A 7,884-nucleotide genomic window follows, 5' to 3' on the forward strand; every position below is an offset into this window, starting at 1 on the left:
ATTTCTTATAGTTCTTCACCCTCCATATTTCTTTCCTAATTTCAAAAGATATGGATCAACCATTTCAAGAAAAACTGTCGGCACTTCAACTCATTTTACTCGTAATAGTTTTATTCTCCTGTCTGCAATGCAATGACAATTATCAGCCACTGCTCACCACTATTGGGCAAAAAATTGCACCCATTGAATGCTGTTTTTGTTCTTCTTGCCCCTGCGATTGCAATTTCGATTACAATTTCAATGCAATACACTTCAATGCAATCACTTCGTGGAAACAATAACAAGACACAGCTGCAACTACTCACACTCACAGTGTCAGGAATTTCAGCTTGTATTCTGCTACAATATACATGTGTATGTACACGTATAGGTGTATGTAGGTATGTACATATATACCCTGCAGGAAAAACTACAAGTTGTGAACTAGAATACTACCAGTTCATCTCTCAGCTCTACTAGTGCGTGCTTTATGTTTTTTTTATGCTAGTAAATGGTATTTTTAACACCTCGAAGCACTATGAAAAAATGTCTGGCCATGCATAAGCAAAAATCCAGTTTATACTAGTAAAAAAAATCGAATCCTATATGTATGAATCCTGTATGTTAATTTTTGGCTATACAATCAAAAATAGGTTCACACTTAAACCTTAAATAGTCACAAAACTATTAAAACCAATTATTTAAAAAAACTAATAAAGAAACATAAATAAATTAATGCTAATATAGTTATTTTATAGCTATTTTATGTGCCCGATAGCTGCGAGGATTTTGCTGCCGTGTCACTTTTTTGGAAAACCCTTTTGTACGAGTATGCAATTGAAGTATTTTTCTTAACCTTAGCAAGATAGGCTGCATCAAATTGACTCATGCGCTTCCAAAATATTGCTCTTTTTTTCTAAATGACCCTTTTAACTCTAATTTGAATTACTCTATTTGTATCTTCATTTTTGTTAGAGTTCTGTTCTGAGGTAGTTGATTATGACTGATCGTTCGATTTGCTATTACTTCATTATAGGTCTCTTTGTCATTAAAATTTATTTTCTACTTTTTAGTTCGATTAGCAAAAAAGCGTGTTTTTAGTTTTTTTTTTTTTAACTATTTTTTATTATGAATGAAAATTATTGTTATCATTGCAGTCAGTGAATTAATGATTCGATGTATCCGTGGTATATTTAATTCCTTTCTTATCGACTGTGAGTCTAAAGCTATGCAGTTATCGGCCGTGATAAAGAAGTAATCGGGATGAAGAACTTATTTCGTGGAGGAAGCCTGAGAAACGGCTACCCCACTCTATTGGCCAGTTTTTTTCGATTTTCGTGGTGTGATGCACTATGAATTCCTTCCACCTGGCTAAACTGTTAATAAGGAATATTATTTGAGCGTTATGCGTCGTTTACGTGAAGCAATTCGCCTAAAAAGACCAGAATTATAGGCCAGCAACTCTTGGTTTTTGCATCACGATAATGCACCGTCTCGCACTGTACTCGTTCTTCGTGACCATTTCGCCAAAAATTCCACGCATATCCACCGTATTCGCCTGATTTGGCTCCGTATGACTTCTGGCTATTCCCAAAACTCAAGAGACCACTCCGGGGAACGCGTTTCGAGTCGATTGAGGAGAAGGTGCTGATGGCTATACCGAAAATGGACTATTTGGCATGTTTCGGGGATTGGAAAAATCATTGCCATAAGTGTATTTCATCGAGAGGGGATTATTTTGAAGGGGATGAAATTGATTTACAAGAATAAATAAAGATTTTTCATTTTACAACCAAATTCACCTTACTTTTTGCCCACAGGTAAAAAAAGAAAATATTAATCCTGGCAATCCTAATAAGGATAATGGAAAACTTTTATCAAATTATTGCATTGTCATCGGTCCTCGATAGGTGTGCAAAATTCCAAGTCGATCAGATTTTTAGAAGCCAGTGAAAATTAAGCTCAAAGATTCCGTTACATACATACATACATACATACATACATACATACATACATACATACATACATATATACATACATACATACATACATACAACCCGACCTAATAAAAGTGTGTTAAAAATAGACATTGCAGGGTGACTTCGAGGCCAACTAGGCGTAGCAGATTAAATAGCTAAATCTCGTGTTGTAATCAATAAGATCCAGTTTCATGCTTCAGTATCTTTTTACTCATGAAATAGTTATCGAGATCGTTAAATGGGCCAATGCCGAAATGTGGGCTGGTGTGTTTTGATGGACCCCTTACATATGTTTCTTATAAGTCGAATCCAACTGTAATGGCTTACTTGTTATCACGTTGCGCTGAAGACATGAATATAATATAACAATAATTTATTCTGCCAAAAAAGTATCGGGAATTGTTCAATAAAACGCAAAATAATAGTTGCATCATCAAAATTTATTTTCTCGCCTTTAAAATAGGCTCCACAATCCACAAGCAATACACAACGACTAGTTCAGCCATCAAATCACCTTTTAAACGCGTTTGAAGAGATCTTCTTCAGCTCCTTCAGCGAATTCTCCTTAACGGCCTCTATCGACTCAAAGCGGCGTCCGCGAAGTGGCAATTTAAGTTTTGGGAAAAGGAAAACGTCACAGGCCGACTAGAATTACAATGCGGAATGCCGAAGAATCAGTTAGGCCCGAATTATGCAGGCCTTACTGAGGCACGCCTCACTATTACCTTACCAGGCCCACGTTAGGCAAGGCAAAGACTGGCATGCCAGAACAATACCAAATTTGGTTTTGGTCACGAAAATCTGTGGCAGTGTCTCATTTAGGCATAAATTGGAATCCCTAACTGATTTGTAGAAGGGCATCCGGAGTATTACCGAAGTTCGGTTTTTCTAATGCCTAATGTGTGGCGTTACTTTCGGGACTTGGGCCTAGTTTGTCTGCCTTATGAGGCGCAAATTTGGAATGCGGTCTGCCTTATTTGCGCCTAATCACCGCCTTACCAAAATTTCTAGTCGGGAGGGGGCTAAATCCGGTGAATACGGTGGTTGTTTGATGATATTTGTCGAGTTTTTGGTCAAAAAAGTGTTCACAATATGTTCCCACGCACATTCTATCTATCCAAATAATATTCCTTATTTACCGTAGAACCATTTGGAATGAGTCTGTAAAATGTTGCAAGCTGATTCGTGAGATACGTCAAGGTCACGAACTACCTCCCTCAAACTTAAATTATAGTTTTCCAGCACCATTTCCTTGACTTTGTCCACGTTTTCATCCGTTGAAGATGTTGATGGGCGACCAGATCGGGGCAAATCTTCCACGATTTCTCGGCCCTCTGGAAAAGCCTTGTACAACTCGTAGACCCATGTTTTTGATAAAGCACTATCATCAAAGGCTTTCTGCAATGTTTTCAATGATTCGGCTAACATAAATCCAGTTCAAAACACAAAATTTGGGACAAATTCTTTCGATATTTTTATCCATAGTGAAATTCGTAGACCACACCTGCGGTTGACTGATATAATTAAATGCCGAAAACAAGCTAATTGACAGATCACGTTCAAACTCTGCGACACTATAGAGGACAGTTGTATATACCAACATTCTAGCAAAAAAAAATTTAGACAAATATGTAACGCGCGTTTTTATATGAACGATTCCCGAAATTTCTTTAACAGAATGTAAGTGCTAAAGTTGTATCTGGTAAATTTTTATAAAGCTACATATATATTCTTATATAACGTAAAATTTCTATTTTATTTAGTATATATGGGGAAGCCAAAATGACTGTGATAAGTACTCAAAGAGATATAATTCTCATGTTTTGTTGATTGCTGAGGAAGGAATATACAATATTTTAAATTCAAGTAGTTTAAGGTGTTTATTTGCATCTGAAAATATATTCCATAAAAGTGTTTTCCACATTAATAAATAAAGGGTTTTCCAATAAGAGGTATTATGAATGAATGGATTGCGCTATCGAGAGATGATTAACGATTTTTATGGCCGGAATTGTATGGTATTGATCTGGACAACGTTTATTTTCAACAAGACGGCGCTACGTGCCACACAAGCATCGAAACCATTGATCTTTTACGGGAAAAGTTTCCGGACCGTGATATCTCTCGAAGAGGTGATCACAATTGGCCACCAAGATCTTGCGATTTAACACTTTATGACTTTATGACCAACAGCCCAGGGTCGATTCAAGACCTCAAAGAAAAAATTCGTGAGGCAATTCGGTTATGGAAAATTTAATGAAAGGGATATTGTCCTGTAAGCGTGGTCGTGGTGGTCATTTGCCTGATGTTATTTTCCACTATTAACGGCATACCTTCCTCTTTATAATCAAATAAACATCCGATAATTTATATTAAGAAATAACATTTTTCTTTGAATATCAAAATAACACCTCTTATTGGAAACCCCTTTAAAATACGAAAATTTTACTCATGATTATCTTTTACGTATAATTGCATTCCTGATTCATCAGATATATTCTCCTGTATCTACTTACACACAATTTTCTAATCAACGCGATGCATTTGTGCGCCCATAGACGAATCTTAAACTTTATCTAAACTTTAAAAATCTGAAAAAATCAACTAATTTGCAGTCAAATTTATCATCCTACTACTGGTACAATGCTAGTCCATGACGCACTAGTATCATTTCACCTATTAAATACCAGTATCTGAACACGAATGACTGAAGACTTCCATACTAGTTCGGCTTTTCCCTGCAGGGTAGGAGTGGCAACTGTAACAAAGGTAATGGCAGCAAAAGCAGCAACAACGGATTTTCACTATGGCTATACACTTTGATAATCGCGATGACAGTGTTGCAATTACATTTCTCCTACAGTGTCAACAATTGCGTTGCCACAATGGACACTGCCAACAGCGGCACCTCCACCATCAATAAGGTCGCCATTGTTACGCATGTCGGAAAGCCCATTTGGCGCTTCACTTGAACTTGCATCCGTTTTTCCGTTTGTTGTGTTCTGTTGTGTTATGTGGGCCACTGTTGGTTGTATCTATGTATGTATAATAATTTAGCATAAGCTGCATGCCAGCACGTTTGTATAGGTTGGCACGCGATCGCTTCCCTGCAGTGAACGTAACTAGTTCTGAATTAGCGATTTCACTACACTACGCTTTTCGGCACTAGTCCCGCGCTTATCTGCTTTACATGTAATGAACTGGAGAATTTAATGTTTACATGTCTTTGGTTGAAATCAACCTCTCTCTCTGCATAAGCATTCAACAGTCTACAAATATTTCATGAATGCCAGTGTACTAACCGCGTAGATGGTAATCACTAATCTTAAAGCATTGTACTCTTTACTAGGCTTAATAAGCCAGCTATCTTGCTACTCGGCCAGATATCCAGCACCTGGATTTCAATTCAACACTTGGTTCACTCGCTGCACGATGGGTCATAACTCAAAAATTTCAATTTACTATGTCTTTCTAAGTAACAAATCTTCACCTACTGAGATGCCATTAATTGATATCGTCACGAATTTTTACACATCATAAAAGAAAAGCTTGCGGTTACTTCTGCGTACTTATCTAAAAAATGCTTTTCTCTTTCTTTTGATCTATGACACTTTGAGAAATACTTTGAGGAATTCGAATAGTTTACGTTTAATTAAGCTCCTGTTCCTATTTGTGGGGTGCCTCTTGATGGAGAAACACCTAAATAGAGAAAAAACAGTTTGTATCATTTTGGTATTTCATGCACCAACCCATTCGGCTACGGATAACCAAGTTTGAACATTGTTTTGTAATTTTTTGATGTCTTTATAAAAGCATAGTACATTCTACAACAAGAACCATAGTACTAAAACTCCACAATTTGTGCAACATTCCTCAAAATTTAAAAAAATATCGAACGAAATAACACATGGGCTGAAAAGTTCGGGCCTAACACAAAGATGACATAAGTTTTATTGCATTCACCTCTTTTTCAGTTAATACTAGCCTTAAAAAGACAGCCGGTAAAATTTCACGATATTCCTTTCATTAGTTCGTCAGTTATTGTGCTAAAAGAGTCGAGTCTCTGTTATTTTCAAAAAAATAGATCAAACGTATTTTCGTGTTTTAATCTTATATTGCTTCTTGATAGGGATAAAGACCGTGCAAGCGAAGTAATAGCTTGAAAAGTGTTATGGGACCTCCACTTCATCAGAAACGACAATAAAACGATGGTTTGCTGATTTCGATGATGCACAACACAGTGGACGTCCAAATGAGGCATTAACACCAGAAAACCTAAAAAAAATTTACAAAATGGTTTGAGAGATCAAAAAGTGAAGTTGCGTGAGTTAGCCGGCATCGTAAAAATATCAAAGGAATGTGTTGGCTTTATGTTGCATGAGCATTTGACTATGAAAAAGCTCTGTTCAAAGTGGGTGCCGGATATCCTTACTGTTTTGTTTTATCAAGACAATGCACTGTGCCAATATCAAAACGATGGAAAAACTACATAAAATCAACTTCGAATTGCTTCCACGTCCACCGTATTCGCCAGATTGGCTGTTCGCAGACCTAAAAAAATTGCTCGCCAGAAAGAAATTTTGCTCAAATGAAAAGGTAAACGCCATTGCACGACCGGAAAGTAACTGTTTGGGCCGGTATTTGCGCCAAAACTATCATTGGGCCATATTTTTACCGAGAAAACGAAACGATAGGTGGAAACCGATTTCGATGGATGTTGGCTCATTATGTCTGCCCGCAAATGCGTGAGAAAGGTTTATACGGTTACTGGTTTTACAAGACGTTGCGCCATGTCACAGTGCAAATGCAACAATTGAATTTCTGCTACGAAAGTTCGCGGGATGTTTAGTGGCAAAAAGAAGCGACATCGATTGGCCTCCCAGATCACCTGAGTTAACCCCTCGGACTTCTTTTTGTGGGGTTATATGAAAGCTAAGGCTTATGCCAACAAGCCGCAGACTATTGGCCAGTTTAAGGCAAACATTTGTGCCGAAATCGCCGCTATAAAACCCGAAAAGGTGATGACAAACGCAGGAGAAATATCGCAGTTTGTGGTTGCTAATAAAGGAGACCACTTGATTGATATTGTATTCAAAAGTTATATATATTGAATAGTTTTAATAAATTGTAAATAACCAAACCAAATATAAATACCTCACTCAGACAAATCAATTTTTCTTTTTCAAAGTTATTCAATATTTTCATACCCACATAAAATATGGTGCTGCCTATACATACAACATTGATCAAAAAGTTCACGGAATATATCATATTCAGAAAATTCAAAGTAAAAGTTTAGTCCACAAAAGTGATATATTATCATGATCAAAGTAGTTCCCATCAACTGCAACGCACTCATGCCAGCGTTTGATCCAGTGCTCGGTATAGATATCAGAGACGTCTTCGATTCTTTCATTACTTCCTTTCGACTGTTAAAACGCGTTCCCCGTAGTGTTTTTTGTTTTGATCAAACAGAGCAAATCGCAATGAGCCATATCAGGTGAATTCGATGGCCGTTGGATGGACGTTCTTGCTCAAAAATTCAAGGATAATGAAAGCACTGTGTAACAGTTCGTTATCATTTGTGCAAAATCCACAAGTTGTTTCTTATTTGGCGAAGTGCTTCACGTAAACGTCTCATAACGCCCAAATATTAGTCCTTATTAACTATCTGACTTTCTAGTTAATATTCATGGTGTACAATACCGTTGTAATCCATAAAAACCATGAGCATCGCTTTCTTTTTTACCCAAGCTCTTCACTCACTCGCCTGATGTCGGATACCTGCGCCTCGTCTACTGTAATGATGAATGTTGGGAGGCAGTCAGCCTTGGAAACTATGTCTTTCGCGATCGATATCAACGCGACTCTTTTTTATATGAAATGCAGGTCCTTTGGGACCAACTTTGCAGCAAACAACCAACAC

Source organism: Anastrepha ludens, chromosome 3, assembly GCF_028408465.1.
Source record: "Anastrepha ludens isolate Willacy chromosome 3, idAnaLude1.1, whole genome shotgun sequence".
NCBI classification, from domain to species: domain Eukaryota; kingdom Metazoa; phylum Arthropoda; class Insecta; order Diptera; family Tephritidae; genus Anastrepha; species Anastrepha ludens.